Raw genomic sequence first — 17677 nt, forward strand, 5'->3', positions numbered from 1 at the left:
CAAACTCTTGAAGGAAATAAACTTATCTGCCAAAGGCTAGCAAAGCAGTCTGTCATATTTGCGCTATGACATCAATGGCAAAGAACAAAAATGAATTCAGAGTGAAGTCTTGTACTTGCCAGGATCATAAGTTATTTTGCTGTTCTTTTTTTTCAAAGTGATTCCTAAAATGTTTTTGTAGCCTTTATTACAAATACTATTGGTTATACTGTAGCAGAATCCTGCACTTGAATTTCGTTTTCTATTTATTCATAAGGTACTTAGAATTAAAAGGCACTTACTGGATCTCACTTAGTTGGATTAATGGTAAATTTTATCTCAAAAAAGTAATGCAAACAAAGCATTCAAACCTCCAGACACCTATTGCACTGCATTGGAGAGAGGTCAGTTCTCACTCTCAGCGTTCTTTGGCTGAATTGAATCCAGATGCTTACATAGAATAAAATATTAACAAATGTCTCCCAAGGGCAGCTGATCATTATTGAATGCTTTAATAACCTAAACCAAAAATTCTTTGAGGTGACAACTAGCCTTTAGCCAGAAAGATACTTTCGTTTATTTTACTTCATATTTTTAATAATCCGTGGTATATTATCCTAATTTAATTCCAGCTTGTCATCAACAGAATACTTATCTCAGATAATTCTGAAAAAGCTGTACAACAAACCATTTGTGAAAGCAATAATTTCTTAGTTTGGAGCATATGGTTCTAATTTTGTTTCTTTCTTCCCCCCGTCTATAATCGTAAGTTACTTGTTGTAGTTTTATTTTCATAACACAAATCAGATATCTTTGAGAACGAGATGTAGACATGAAAGAAAAGCTGAGTTTACATCATGAAAACTTGACTTCACAAGCCCACCATTTTGTCCTAGTAATAGTACATTCCTATTCAGCAATGTCTCAGTTCTTGAAGATTGAATTCATGGAGAGTCTATTACTTAATAGGAACTTCATGGAAAGACATTTCATATATAGATTTATACTGGAAGATTACACAATTCTCGCTAAAAAGAAAGTACTGCAGCTTGTATACATACACATTTAAGTTCTAGATTTCATGTTAATCAGTGCAAAGTTGACCTGTGAGGACTTGCTATCACGTCAACTAACAAATATACACTTTCAGTATGTTTACACATACATCAAAGCAGCATGAGATTCTTCACTTTTCTACTCCCATCTTGAGCAGTTTGGCCTAATTTGCCAAGAACTAATACCAAGAACTTGCAATATGCAGGAAGTAAATTTATAATTAATTTTACTATTAAAATATATTTTGAGAATTCCTTACGTTCTTCAAATACATTTTTCATTTTCCTTCATTAATGCATTTAGCCACCTGGCCCTGCCCCCCTAGTCCAAATACAGGCCATCTTCATGTCCTTGAAGATTGAAGATGCCCATTCCTCTCCCACATAGCAGCCTTGTCCTGAAATGCCAGTGCTAGTCAAGGAAACTCCATACCTAAGACTCTCCAGGAATGTGATGTTTTTTTCCTCTCCTTTAAAGCGACTCTGACAAATCTTTTCACTCTTCCCTGTCTCAAGTGTTATAGCCATTTTCCAAGCAAGGAGAATGCAAGGAGCTGTGGGCTCCTGGGCTTGCAAGGAGCAAGGAGCTGTGGGCTCCTGGTTTAGCAAAAATATTCACCACATCAGAGTAAAACATGGCTGTGTCATGAAGAAAATTTTGACTCAAACCTGAGAGGGTGAAAAAAAAATATTTTTGCAACCTTAGGAACTGTTTACATTACATGTCTGATAAAATGCTGTATTGCCAGAAGCTGTAAGGTGTAGACTTTTCTGGAGCACCTTTAAACACAAATGCTGTGAGGAAATACTGTTATGTTCAAAGAATGATCAACAATGTCGGATACATTGGAGAGTTTACAATCCTGTTTTAGAGAAGTATAAAACAAGAAATGGAAATAACTGGGACATATTAAAAGATCTCAGTGTATTTGTCACAGAGACAGTGAGCACACAAAAATGCATCAGCTACATCTCATATCCAGAGAGGAACAGTTGTGGAACTTATACACTAGACATGCAAAGACCAAGCCAAAATAAACACAGGGTCTGAATAGGGCTTTCACTATCTATCTGGTGTCAAAGGCAGGAGAAGGTATCAAATTAATATTCCATGAAATAGACATGGAATCCAAATTCCTTTATCTGCTTTTCAACAACAGTTACTTATACTAAAAATCAAAAGCAGTGTAAGAAAGTCTTTCTGGCCTTGCTTTCTGGTTTACTCCAAGAATTTCTTTCAGTATCATTCTAGGATAACAGCCTGCTTGCCCACAGATACATGTATGGAATCTTCTCTTCTACTTGAGTTTCATATCAGTTACTGAAATAAGACACCAAGTATGTTAATGGAAAGAAATCCACTGTTATATTGACATACAGAAGACATGTCACAGAGCGGATCACAACTCTGTGATTCTTCCCTCATCTACACAGACTGGGTGCTGCCACAAATATTTTGGATTTACATTATCTGGAGATACATATCTGGAGAAAAAAGACTTGGGCCTACATGTTATAGTTTTGTGATAGACTCTTGATGCTCATGAGGTGTCAGGAATGTACTCACGCACTATAGGGATAGCTGTAGTACACAAATCAGTAACAACTGGATACAGCTCACTCCTTCCAGGCCCTTCTCACCCTTTGAAAATCCTGGCATGATAGTTTGATACACTCAGATTCCCACTGTGTTTCTGTGGGGTCCCCTTGTTCTTTTATGCTTGTTCTTTTAGGCAAAGTTGTCATTGACATTAACAACTCTACAATTGCAGCTATTTCTCCCCATCTCCCCTTCCCAAATACTAAATCTAGCTTCATACACCATACCTTTTAAATAAGTCATGGGATCCATCCTATCACTTCTAAATTTTTGTGGTAGTTTCACGTCACAATGCAAAACTGTATTTACAGTCTGTAAGCACTATGGAATAGAAGTTTGAGTACAAGCAATTGTAGCATAAAAATACCTGTGATTTCACAGATAAAAAAGACTCTGTAGCTATTCAGAACTGAAAATGTAATAATAGAGAAAAAGCATACAGCTTCTGTCTTAATATTAACTGCACTCATATTTACATGGAAGACAAAAAGTAGTATTTACTGATTGTCTATATTCCATCTCTTTCCTGAGTCACAGTATGGCATTTATATCTTCTGTTGATTCTGGATTTGTCTATATTTATGCAGGTGCTTTGGTAGGAAAAAGAGCTTAATCTTTTTAGGCTCATTTATCTTATCCTACTCATTAATTCTTGCTATCTGCAGTCTTTAGAGGCCAAGAGAGCTTTTGATTTAGTCTTTCAGTATAAGCAAGAATCTACAGTGCTTAAAAAAAAAAAAAAAAAAGCACAAAGAAGTCAAGATATTTTAAATTGATCTACAAGGAACAGACAGTAAGCAAAATTTGAGGATGCCATTCCTAGATAGTCCTGAGTTTTCTGACTGCTCTGAATCAAGAAAAGGAATCTGAAAAATTTTCTGCATTCATATGTTCCCTTTCCCCAACTTCCTTTTATTTCTTTGTTTCAGATTATCCATAATTTTTTCTCCCTCCTTGAGGCTTGTTAGTTTCACCTACACAAGTAAGATTAGCCAGAGTCTGGTCTCTGGCCCTCAGGACAACTAGTGCATAGCCCAGCCTGTATTTCCCCTGGGGAACTCCTATTCCAACCCATGCCCTGTGCTCTCTCTCTCCCTTACACCTTTGCAGCAGTTCGGGCATGTCTGCCCAGCCCCAGAGGCATGCTCTTGCTCAAACAGTATGGATGACTGCCACTGCACAAATTTGCACTCTAGGCTGACTTAGTTTACAAGCAAAGAGTAAAAGATAACTTCCTTTTGCCCTGCAGCCTCTCTTTTTCTTCTCATATGTTAGAAAATTTGCAGTCATACCCAACATCCTCCTTCCACAACAGGATTTTACTTCTGTGAAATGTTTGGGAAATGTCATGGCACCATTTAAAAAAGAACAATTGGTGGCCACCTACTTAGATGATAATCACCAAATATGCTTGCAGCTGAAAGTTTGCTTTTAGCTAGAGCTCTTTCGTTTTGCTTGGCATTTTTGAAGAGTGTATTTCTCTGCAGTTGTTGAGAACAAATATCTGAAGGTTAGATCATTAACCTTAGATCGTTAGATCACACATAGCAGTGTTCTCATTACCACACAGAAACCAGAGAGAGGGAAGGAGAGAAGCTATCAGAAAAGAGATAGCAGACTTGAGCATATACAAGGGCAACACCAAAAGTAATGCCTCCTATTTTATTACGTTGGCCCATAATGTCAGAGGAAAAGATTGGTGGGATGGCAGTAGAGGTTAAACCTTCCTGCCAACATTCCATTACATTTTGTTATGTGACAGATGGCAGCAGAGGGGCAGTCTGACAAACTGATGTATGACGTGGAAGTGAACATGAAACAAAAGAGCATCACTGAATTCCTCCACACAGAAAAAATAGAACCCACTGACATTCACTGACACTTGTTGAATGTTTATGGAGACCAAACAGTGATGTAAACACACTGAGGTGGGTGGTGCCTTTCAGCAGTGGTGACAGCAACAGCAGGTCACCTCCACTGGTACAGACTGTGATGAGTGTGGCGTGCAGGATCTGCTAATTCTAATAGTGTGAAGGGATTCTCCATTAAGGTTTTGTAGAAGTTCCTAAAGTCATTCAGTGCCTGGCTTTAATCTGCCCTGGAAGTATGCTTTAGAGCTAGAAGCACTTACATAAAAAAAAGACTTTATCCAGAGCTTTCTGATCTACATCATCCCAGGGGATTGCAGCTGTTGCCTTAGTATTTCAGAGACTGAAATATCATCTTCAGCATAGCTGTGGTTTGATCTATTAACTACCGTGTCACCAAGTTAATGAAAAAAACTTGGAAGACAAAGTTATGCAAATGTAATTCATGTAGCAGAGGCATTATGTAGCTAAACATTACCCTGGAGAAATCCATATTTCACTAAGTGTGACTGCCGCTGTGTATGATGTTCTGAACTTTGTTTAATAACAATTTGAACAGCCACATCAGTTACATAAGACAAGAGTTAGAGACATGATAATGAACAATTCAAGCACAAGACTGATGACAGCAGAAGCATCTAGCAAATATGTTTTGCGTGTACAGTCCTCTTAAGAAATGATGCTGGTGAATAGGAACCACACAAGAGACAAACTTCCTGTTTGTAACAGCAGAGCTGTCACAAGGGGAGAATCAATGTCATAAGCAGTTTGAAATTGAAATAATAAAGCATGTTAAACAGAAAACAACAGATTCAATAGCAAATACCTCTACAAAAAACACTTCACAGTCTAAAACAGTGTTGCTTTAAAGTCAGTACAAGCGTCTAAGCAAATCACTGGAACTTATCTGTAAAGTTATCCCAGATGGTCCTTCTTGGCTAGACACCACAGTAGCTGCCTCAATGACAGGAGTAATAAAACTCAGTCATTGTGTTAAGATAACTAGGCAGCTAAGGGAATATATAAACATTTGGAAGTTCCCTGGAGAATTCCAATGAGCCAGTAAAATGTCACATATTATCAGTGTCTAAAGACGACCAGCACACCCTCTTACGGATGTGCTGAGACAAGCATGGGGGCTTTCTGGAAGATGGAAGAAATAGAATTTCTTCCAGAATCCCAAACATGTAATATAGAGATGATTATAGGAAATAGCTTAATTTCAGAATATGCACATTTATTATGTCCTTTTATAAAAGGAAACCTCATAACCAGAAAGAAAAGCTCATTTACTATAAGAAGTGCTTGTGAAATGAACTCAGTGACAACTTTATTCAGAGAGGAAACAAAAATCCTCCTAAACTTTGTCCATTGGCCTAAGTGAAATGCTTGAAATGGGAATAAAAGAGTTCTCTAGCCTTATTTTTAATTTCTATTACTTCAGAATTTCCTTGGGTACTCCTCTTTTGTTTGCTACCATTTTCATTGCATTAGAGTTAGTTCATGAGATACTCAAAGGCATATTCTGTTCAGACCACGCACTATTTAGCTCCCAGAAGGATTCTCATTGATAAATTCTCAAATATTCTAGAAGCACACCAGAATCTCACACACAGCAATTGCGCAAATATTTCCTACTCATAACAGACTGGTAATAAATATTACCTTTATCCACCCACCTGGTAAGAATTTCAGATGCAAATTCAACTTGATACTGGCCTATACAAAATTTCATGGGGCCTAAATTGTGCAATTCTTGTGCATCATTCAAAGGAACTTTGGATTACTCAAACAAATACTGCTTTAACAGGACAGTGTAAATGCACGCTGAATGAGAAACAGGAGAAAAAAACTCAGAACAAACATTTCAATATAAAAATACTTAGAAATGACAGAACAACAATGTAATTACTATCATCTCAATATTTAACATTTTGGTTTGAGTTTCAAAGTTTAAAAAGCTAAATTGAAGCTGCCTTCTTCAAAACCAAAACTGAATTTCCCCAATTTTCAAGATTTAGTCCATTAAGAGCTACGCGAATGGATAACAACTTTTCTTAAGTTTTCTTAACTCTAACTTTTATTTTGTAAGTTAGCAACAAATACCTAATGAGCAGACTGTTTGTTACTGCTATGGAAGTAGGACTCCTAAAAAACAAAACCAAAAACTCTGTATTTAAAACCAAGCCCAGACCTGATTTCTTGTTCAAGTACTTTCAGAAAGTCTGCAGAGCCAGCATAGAAATGGTTCTTAGTGTTAGAGAAGGTGATTTTAATCCCTTTAATAAGGCAACAGTAATTGCCTTTAGCATTCTCTTCAAGCCAGCAATGTGCTAACAGACTTGCTGCTCTGCCAGGCAGCTGTGAAGTGTACTCTTCCTTTTCCCAGAGCCTTAATTACTGCTTCCTTCAGCGACCACAACAATCCATGCTGACTTTCATTAGAGGTGGCTGTGGACTGAAATCCCCTTCTACAGACAGAGCCATAAGAAATGAAAATGCTAACACTAAGTCAAGTGAATTCTTCATAGCATTCACTGTGCACTTCAAAACATGCCAGAGAGCTTAAACTATCACCTGTAATTTCAGCAACATTTTCACATAGTGAAAACTAAAAAATCAACTACTACTACAAAACACAGGTGTATTCAGAATCTGTAAATCCACACTAGAACCAAATCCCATGTTGTCTTTGTGCCCCAGCTTCCTAAGCACAGAATTAAAAAAGAGTAGGTCAGTTTTGGTGAGCAAACCCTTAGTGCAGCTTTTTATCCCCCAGGATAAGGGCCTCTACTTGCACCGGATGAAGATATTTTTTAGAAGTTCATTTCTGTGAAAATTAACCTAGCTTCTTGTGCAAGTGCTAAACATTCAGAAATATTTAAGTGCGCTGGAAATCCTATTTCAAAAGAACAAGAACCATTTTAAACAGACAGCCTGACAATGATGTGGGTAATTCTAACTAGATATGAACTTATCTAGAATGCAAAGATCTTTGAAATCAGTTTTGACTTTTATCTTAGAAATGAGATTTTTTATCAACAGTAGTTTCGGATCTGCTGCTGAAATGGAGGAAGTGCTGTTACCATGCCCAGCTCTGCAACCCTACACACTGACCTTTCCAGCAAAGAAGTGACACAGAAAGCATAAAACTATGCTGCACTAGCTGAAAACTGCATGCAAACTCATAATTTTTCTCTTTTCTGACAAGCAAGCACTGTGCAAGTTACTTGACTAGATTTGAAATCTGATATGCTTATGCAGTTGAGTCCTGCCATGGAGTTTGCCCCTTTCTCATGCTAGGAATGTGACTTTAAATAAAACCACATAGCTGAACCATGCACCCACATTACCATTCAAAAATAATTTCTAATTGTTTTTTTGTGATCCCACTTTCAAAACTTTTCTGTTGATTTGTACACTTAATCCCTCAGATAAATGCAATGCTCAGATTATGAACATTCATGCAGAATCGTAGAATTTACATAATCCTTCATAATTAGCAGGGCTATCTGTATTCTAGTTATCTAGGTTTTTCTGTCGAGTACACATACGCTACAAAGCAGATCTCGAAAATAGAAGCTTCCATTTAATCTCTTCTGCATTACACAGAAATATTTGGCACTTGTTCATAATGCATTAGCTTCTGAGTAACATAATAACAGAGCTAGCTGTCTGACTCAGGGCTATTTCTGAAGCTGCTAATTTGATTTTTCTCCAATAAACAGAAAACTTTTCCCATTATACATACCATTATGTAGCTTTTTTTCTTGCAGTGAATTATCCCAGATTGCTACATAACTAGATGATCTGAAAAGACAAATGTTGTTTATAACTAATAACCTTTGTTCATAGCATCCCTTACATACAGTGATGGATGCAAAGTGACAGCATAGTGCTTTTTTAATAAACATACCTTATACTTTTGACTGATTTATGTGACAGTAATATATCTTATAAATCAAAAGAGGTGTGTGTGTTCAGGGGCTGTTCTAGCACAAATCTGTAACACAAATATAGCACTGTGGTAGAATAGACAGCTACAACACATAAGTTCCTTCTACAGATGCAGTTGTTCTAGATAAACATTGTTTGTATAGATAAATTTACTTGGTCTATCTGAAGCCTTTTTCCAATATCTAAGGAGAAGAAAAAAAGCTGATAACCTTTGGAGTCCCCAATGTAACTGTCTGTTAAAAAATTGCATGCTAGTACAGCATGCAAGTGTTCTTATATCAGTAACATGTCTCTAGCTTAATTCACAACTTTCAGACACACCAGAACTGTACAGTCCTACCTCAGACAGCTTCTGAGCTCACTGGAACAATTTTACAGAGAGATGAGAGGGAATTTTTTTCATTTTCTGTTCAAAGAACCAGCAAAGCTGAAGCCTCTAAAGAAAAGAAGTGATGGAAGAGTTCCTTTGTCAGTTGGTACATGAAAATTTATTTGGCAATTAGGCATTTCACATTTAAGTTTTGGTTTCATTATTATTGTTGTAGAGTGCAACAAACAGGACTGAATTTAAAAACTAAATTTACACATACTTCAGCTTTTAATTCTCCTATTTCAGATTTTGTTCTAAACGATTGACTCTTCAAAATTTCAGTCTGAAGAATTCCTGTCAGAGATTTAGTGTCATTTTTGTTAACTCCTCAGGGAGTGGAAAATTGATTCAGGAAGACAGTGATTTTTCTGGTCATTCAAATCCAAAGTAGATACAAAATACTTAAAGGGTTTTTGGATTTTTTTTTTTGCTTGTTTTTTTTTGTTTGTTTGTTTTTTTGTTTTTATGAGAGGGAGGAAGACAACAACAACAAAAGAACTATGCTCAAATCATGTAATTTGAAAGACATACCAAATTACATGATTATGATACTCTGCTTAAGATTAATATAATCTCATTAAGGGGGAACCTAGTAGATTAAAAAACAGCAGTCCTTCCAATAACCACATTAGGATTTGGGCACAATCCACAGACTGGGTGGAAAGGAGTCAAAAAAGAGTGCTTGTGTAAAAACAAACCAGCAGAGATAATGATAGTAATATTGGTAGTGGCAGAGAACAATGGAAAGAGTGAGAATTGAGAGAATTTTCCTGTAGTGAATGGTTTCCTGTACAAACGTTTCCTCATTAACACTGCTAGAACACACTCAAATTCCTGAAGACAGTGTGTAAGCAACACATAAACAACTCATTTTTGCAATAGAATGAATTTTTTAGCACTGCTCTCCATTGCCATTCCTTTTGTAAACACAAAGAGAACTTCAGCAACTACATTTAGACTCCTGTCATTTTATTCATCGATTTAAGGAAGTAATATTTAAGTGAATAGCATCTTTGTTTCATCTTTCTTATCTGCTTTCATGAAAAGAGAGCAAGTAATGACTGCTACAGACATCATGACAACATATTTCTATGTCTCTTAAGTCATTCTGATCACTGCCTTCAAAAAAAAAAAAAAAGCAACAAACCACACATCACCTCCTCACCACCAAAGTTCTTTTCAGAATGGACAGCCACCTGCAGCAACAGCTGACAACAATGGGAGATGCACAAACAGCTTCAGCTCTTTTCAAGTCACCTGTTCCTAGTTAGACATTCAGAGAAACTCCAAATTTATAACAAGCTGAGAACATTTTTCACGCTGGTCGTGAGGATCCAGCAGTCCAGTTCAGGGACAGGAGAGGAAGGAGTGTTGGATTGTCTGTGTTTCCAACTCCCAAGAAGCCTTCATCTACACATTTTTTCCCCCTCCTCTAGTTCCATCTTTTGTTCTATCAACCGGAAGATAAAATAAAAGTAATATAAATTTGCACAGAGGAGCCACAGGACAACACAGGATGTGGATTGCAGTGAGCAAAATTCACCGCCCATTTGCTGCTCTGTAGTTTTCTATCAACAGAGAGGTGCATATATTTCTGGAAAGACAAACAAGCAGAGAGTAATCGAGCATCTGGAGATGGGTAGTGTGTGTTATAAAGGGAGCTGAAGAATAATAGATGGAAGTTTCTTGTTAGAGCAAAAAGAATGCATGCCCCTAGGCTTCAATAAAGAACAAGAAATCCCAATTCCCATTGTCCTCAAGTAACCACTGCAGCCATCTCTGTAGACAGCATCTTTGTGGCATTATTATCATGCTGCTATTCAGGTATTTCCTAAGTACCTGGACCAAACCTCTTAGTTGTAGGTTTGGTTATCTGCCCTTTCCTCTGTATGTCACACACACAAAAAAATAAAGTCTGCTAAAATGAGATAATTGATGTAAAGCCTCCAAGAAACACTTAGCTGGGATAATTCAGTTCCTTCAGCACTGCACGGAGAGAATTTTGTTAATAAAAGACAAAGTTGCCTTCACGGCATGGAAAAAAACTTCCACATCTTATTTCAGCTTATAAATGATTCATAATTTGAGAGGAAAAAAATACCCCAAATGCAGGAAGATCAAGCAAAAAAAGACTAACTCTTGAACAAGATTTCTTTAGAGTTAGGGTACCATTACTTCAGTAAATAGTTTTGTAGAAATCTGGAAGCAGTTTTTTTTGTCACAGAAAATGTATTATGAAAAAGGTCCTTTCAGGCTGGGAAGGGAGTGCTGGATAACAAGCCACGTTATGCAAGCTTGTTGCTCCAGAAGCCAAAACCCTGCCCCATCAATTGCATAACCAGCTCCAAGGGAGAACTGGGCCCTGTTTCTTTATGAAGGAGCCCCAATGGGAACACAGCAAACTACCAGCTTTCCCCAGGCAGTAAACAAGGCATTTACTGTCACTTGGTATTTACTGGAGCTCATCATGTGCTATTTGATTTTTCCCCCATCTCATTTCACAGTGAAAATAAAGAAACAACTTGGAGAAAAAAAGTGACACTAGGCAAACTGTCTCCTGTTGACACCATTCTGATCTGGGAATCATATTGCCCCTTTGAAATGCTGAAAAAGCCTGTAGGCTCCTGGTACAGTTCTGAAAGGAAGTGGGAGAGGCAAAAGCAAAACAGGATGCTCTGCAGTGCAATACGGGGAACAAAGCCAGTTTTAAATTCATCAAGTGCAGGACAAGACCTACTAATCTTATCCTAACAACTGAAGCCAATACAAAAACCATAGACTGATTTAAACGTTAAAAAATAATTATGCTTCACTAAACATCAAGAGACATCTTGGCAATCCAGTTACCGTACTTTTCCTATATTGTTCTTTCTGGAGCTCTCAGTCTTGCTACAGGTCACACCAAACTGTTGTACAGGCGAGCACATGAGAAATGTTACAGAGAAACATAGCTGAAAATAATAGGGTAACTCATTTTTCCATGGATGCCTGCTCTGAATCTTGATCAGTATTACCATTCTTTTTTCATCCATTGTTACTATTGCACTACTAAAACCTTCTGCACACATGTTGCTCTTGCTTTTACTGTTCTCTGTGAACTAATTTAATGCTCAGGATGCTGCACTGTTGTTTTTAAGACAAAAAGAGAAGAGGAAGTTACAAAATTCATCTGAGCCTTGAGAATCTATTAAGCAAGTTTGGTCAAGGGATTACACTTTCTATAACCAACAGTGCATGACTGGTAAAATGTACTGTAATTTATAAGCACATCTCCACTCCCTGGCTTCACCCTCAACTCCTTATTTCTTCTCTCATCGTTCTGATCACATTCAGCTTGGAAAGGATGACTAAGATTTCAGTCAATCACCATGCTGAAATTAAGAATGCAGAGCATTGAGACAGATTGGTAAAGGTTGCTTAGGTTTCTTGTGCAGCTCTGTTTTAATCTTGATCTAAGGGCAGATTTTTCTATGTGGCTAGGATGACTTTTTTTTTTTTTTTAAAAAAAAAAACTTCCACATTTGAGATTTTTAATTTTAACAACATTCAGATTTACATAGATTTCCCCATAGCAGCAGTTTACAAACAGCATATCCTGGAAAAGTTTCAAGTTATTTATGTTATCTTTTCCTTCAGAGCAGTCAGTGGAATTGAAAGAACTGTAAAAACTTGAACTGTTTTTTTTTTTTTTCTTGAAATTAAGAAAGACTGAAATACAGCAAAAATACCTACAACTGAAGAAAGGAGCTGCACAGTCACCCAAAAGGAAGACGTACTCAATTTTTACACTGTTGCATGTCTCATTTGGCTAAAAAAGATGCCACTGCCTTCGTTTCAGCTGAGACAGTGTTAATAGCACAAAAATTATCTAGCTTAATATTTCTGAAGACTCTACATGCAAGCAACTGTAAAAAGCAAAAAAATATATTTATTCATATTATAGAACTCAGCAGTTAAAGAATTGTGCATTAATAGGAAGCACTCAAAAGACCTTTTGAGTTTTCAGTTAAGATTCCTTAGATGTGATTCATAACATTAAAGCTGATCAAATTCAGAGTCAGGACAAACCTTTCTCTCTCTTCCTTATATCAGTCTGCACAACACAAGGTATTGAGCAACACATCCTAGCTACTTTCATTACCCTGGCTCAGCATAGCCATGATTACAAACAGATAACCAAACACGAAGACAAATTACAATAAGAGATACATAGACAGGAGTAATACACAAGGCATAAGCTAGCTGCAAGAACCATCAGATGTCGTTAACAAGCATCCAAACCATCTGTGTACATGCCATTTTTCCTTTTCACTATCAATTTTCCCTTCAGTCTGGCAATGTTGCAGGGGGCATACAAGTGATTTCATCTGCTTTGATCCTTTAATAAAAAGATTGTTTTATTTCTATTTCTTCCTGATTGCTTGGAAATCCAGTGGCTTTGCTTTTAGGTTTCAACAGTCCCCTAGAAGAACGTTTCTGTAGCACCCTGAAAATCACTTTAAACACTGGTGCAATTAAATAAAGCACGATCGATTGAACATAGCTTAGCCAATGACGGTCTATTCAGAGATTACCACAGCTCTCACATAGTTTTCAAATTAGTTACCATGTTTGACCCCATGCCAAAAAACACACGCTTACAGCTAAGCATCCACTAAAAGTTTGGTCAGTAAATTAGTTAAGTTGCACAATCCCTTTTAACTCTGTCAAGACAGATAAAAATTGCCATAATTACATGTAGACAGCAAGTAACCAAAGTAAAAATATGTTCATTGTATCTGAACTATTTTCAATTAGTGGAAAACTTTCGATAGAAAGGTATACAGTAACTCCAAAACTACTTATTTTGCTCTGAAATCAGTGGGATGGAGTCAAGGCAGTTTTGATAATTCCCTTAGGTGTATTATCTGTATATTCAGCTACTGAATTACCATTATAATCAACATTTTCAGTGAACTACAGTAGCCTAGATAAATTTCTTACAGTTCAGCATGGTAGCCAGTGCCAAACATTACACTTGAACATTAGAGTTGCATCTTCTGAAGTAAAGCATATTCAAGTGTTTTCATTATGTAATTTTAAACAAGTCAGAGATTGTATCATCTCATGACAAGTGAATTACTCATGTTTCTGATACAAAGTGTTATATTCTCATGAAACAAAGAAAAAGTCAAGGAAAATCTGTAGGTCACTCTGAAAGTAATGCTTCTTATTTATTTCCATGGAAACAGTAGCAGATACAAAGAGCACAATAACACTGTTTGAGAGAGCAAATTCTCAGCTATGATATACTTTTTTTCAGCATAGTCACCACTGTTAGCTGTGCATTTTTGCCAGTGGTGAACAAGAACCCACATGCCACATTTGTAACAGTCTGCGCCAGTGGAGGTGGCCTACTGTCACCACTGCTGAATGCACCATCCACCACCTTGCTGTGCTCACATCCACTGTAGGGTACCAACCAAACAATAGTGCACACACGTAGGCGGCCTGCTGGGTCTTGAATATCTCTATTGAAGGAGACTCCACAACTTCTCTGGGCAACCTGTTTCTGTGCTCAATCATCCTTACTGTAAAGAAGCTCTTTACATGTTAATACAGAACTTGTACTACTGTACAAATTTTAGGCAATTACTCCTTGTCCTATTGCTACACACCACTGAGAAGAGCCTGGCCTCATCCATTTGCCTCCCACCTCCCTTTAGATATTTATAAATGTTTATCAGATCTCCATTCAGTCTTCCTTTCCCCAGACAGAACAGACTCAGGTTACTCAGTCTTTCCTCATATGGGATATGAAAAAAGGCATCATCAGGTTTAGTAGTTTTATTAAAGATATCTAATAAGCACCAAAATATTTATTTATTAAGTTTAAATATTGGTAATGAAATGTTTCCATATTGTAAAACATGAAATATTACATTTCTACCTGATAACTATCTGTGTGCAACTTTGAAAGACAGATTCTCTTCAATTCTGGTAAACATACTTAAAGAATGAAAATATTTTGGAAAGTTTCAAGCACAGAGGCCCAAACAGTAGCACAGATTAGTCGGTTGACAAACTGAAAATTGCAGAGGATGTTGATAGGTGACAGTCACTGAGCACAGGTATTTATACATTAAAATAAGCTTTTCAGTTTTTCTGGTAAAGAAACAGAAGTTGAAGTGGATTTCATGCTTTCCTGTGATTTTTTTTTTTTTTTAAACTGCTTATCATAGGTAGGTGACAGGAGAATCTCTTGTCTAGCTGTTTACTTAACTTAGTGGCGCGCTCTTAACTAGTTCTCTGCTTGCAGAGTCTAATCTCCCAGGATGCCAAAATCCAGACCTTAGGACAACCATCTGAATTACTGGATGAAATGTAGTTATCAGTTACATATCAGACTATAGAATCTAGTTATTTGGCTTAGAACCCTGTGAAAGTATTATATTATTAACTATAAACCTCACAGACTAAGTACAAATACAGCAGCACAGCAGTAGCTTATGGAGAAGCAGAACAGTTGTTCCTTATGTAGCAAACTAGTTTAAAAAGTGATACTTAATTACAACAGAGGGCACATAATGAAGAAACCAAAGTTAAAAATATGCAGTACTTGGCTTTTAATTAGACTAATTAAGCTTGTTATATTGAAGTAGCATTTTGTCTCAGGATAAGTGACAAATATCTTTTAGTAGCACACATGCATACATTCAATAGCAAAACATATTTGAAAGCAACTTGTAACGGATCCAATGAACATTCCATCTTCTCCCTAGTCTTTAAGAACACCCAGTAGCCTGCCAGGCAAATCTTCTCAGTTTGGTAGTAAAGAATAAATATATTTAACAAGGCCTAAGAAATAGAACACCAGAGTCTCTGTTATCATGTCCAAACAGAATTCACCAAGAAGTTACAAGAGAAAACCCTGCTTACAAGTTTTGCTGTTCCAAATCTGCAAAATTCAGGCATTTCATGCTTTCAGTAGACTTTTTTATGCTTTGTAACCTGATCTACAGAACAAGGCTCGTATGATTAGGGTTATTTTGTTAATACAGTATTTTGCACAGTGAACTGCATGGTACTGCCTACCATTTCCTATAGAACTCAAACATAGAAAACCACAGTTATCAAAATTTAATATTTAGTGATATCATCAGGAAAATATGGATACTTTCAAGATATATTTTCTTTCAATTCCCTTTGTTACCACCAACAGTAGCATTTGCAGGCACACGTTTTAGTAAAGCAACTCATTATTAAACTGCCAGACCAGACTTTCAACAGATGGAGTTAATTAACAGATGTAGCATACCAAGCAGGCAAAGAATGTCTCAAAAAGTTTAAAGCAAAGTGGTAATACATGGAATATTGATCAATACCATATAGTTTGTTAGCTGTGTTATCATTAAACAGATTTTTTTTTTCCGCAGACTTACCTTGGTGACTAAACAAGCATGTGACCTGTGGGATTTACAGTCACTGTGCTTTTAAAACATAAATAAATACATTGACTTGCTCTTAGTTATCAAGCTAGTTAATGTTGGCAGGATTTTCTGTTGCTGAACAACTGGAACATTTAAATTCAGGCAGGTTTTCTGAGTGTGTGATCTCCTAACATATGTACATAAAAACAGCACATAAAGCTCTCTTTGTCTTTGCTTTGTTTCTGAGCAGAAACCTGCCACACTTCTAGATTTTGCTTCACGAGAAACTTCCCTTTAAGAGTTTCAGAGGCCATTTCCACAATTGCATTCTCAATCACATCCAAGAAGGCAGTTCCATAGACTAAAACCATAATCTGAAGTCTGTTTGATATTTTCAATTTTATTGAAAACTTGGCTTCAAAAATTACAGCTGCAGTTCGCTTTAGGTGCCCAAACACAATTCATAGATCAACTGGAAAGAGAGAGCTCAGAAGAGGACCACCAAGATTGTCAAGGCCTGGAACATCCACCTTGTGATGAAAGATCAAAGCAGGCAAGTGCTACTTTGAGAAATGGTGGCTTTGGGGACATCCCGTAGTCCTCAGTACCTGCAAGGAGGCTGTTAAGGAGACTGAGACAGACTCAGCACAGTAATATATGGTGGGAGAGTGAGAAGGAAAATAAACTGAATCAAGAGAAGTCACAGTAGGTACAAGGAAATACTTCTCAAGCATGAGGAGAGCTAAGCATGAAACAGTTAGCCTAGTCTCTATTCTTGGAGGTTCTGGATAAGGCCCTGAGCAGTCTGATCTTGTAGCTGATCCTGCTTTCAATAAGAGGCTGGACAAGATGACCTCCTGAGGTTCCTTCCAAACTGTGCTAATCTGATTATACTGAGTTGGTAGGCAAAACTGAGCTCTATTTTGCACCAATTCTTACCCAAATTTAAAGTTAGGAAAAAAAAAAAAATACAAATATGATCTTTCACCATAAGTGTGTAAACCTCACAGAAGCATTCATTACAAATAACGTAAAGTATCTGTAAATCCCAAATAATGAAAAAAGAATAATCTTTCCTTAGAAAAAAAATAGAGGAAAAAGTAGTAATTAGCTTCCAGCTTTGCTGTACTGAGATGATGAACTGCATAGAGATGACACTGTCATATTTGTGGAAATAAGAGTTTATGTAAAAAAATTATTGTATAAATATATATGAGCAATTCCCTCTCTTTCATCCACCTCAAAGGGAAATACTGCAAAGTCCTTTGCAGGCCTGAGGCATAAGCTTGGACCCTTGTCTTTGACTTCAATTACACTAAGTTCTTACAGATACAGTTTACAGGCAATCTTGAATCCTAGTTTGCATACGTACAGCTGTAAAATCTGCCAAAACAGAAGGACCCTCTTACTGTTTTATTTACTCAGGTGCATAAATATTC

At 36.9% G+C, this 17677-nt stretch overlaps 1 long non-coding RNA gene across 9 annotated transcripts in view; it reads left to right on the forward strand.

Annotated features, from left to right (window-relative positions):
- LOC128081897 (uncharacterized) overlaps positions 1-17677 on the forward strand; it is a 62756-nt gene that overhangs the window by 20321 nt on the left and 24758 nt on the right. The window contains exon 4 of one of the 9 annotated variants that reach the window (XR_008207447.1): positions 16685-16795. The exons of the other annotated variants lie outside the window; for them this stretch is intronic. This is a non-coding gene — a long non-coding RNA (uncharacterized LOC128081897). The remainder of the gene's footprint in view (positions 1-16684; positions 16796-17677) is intronic. 9 annotated transcript variants of the gene reach the window in all.

The sequence above is a fragment of the Tympanuchus pallidicinctus genome, unplaced genomic scaffold (genome assembly GCF_026119805.1).
Source record: "Tympanuchus pallidicinctus isolate F22 unplaced genomic scaffold, pur_lepc_1.0 scaffold22, whole genome shotgun sequence".
In the NCBI taxonomy this organism is placed as follows: domain Eukaryota; kingdom Metazoa; phylum Chordata; class Aves; order Galliformes; family Phasianidae; genus Tympanuchus; species Tympanuchus pallidicinctus.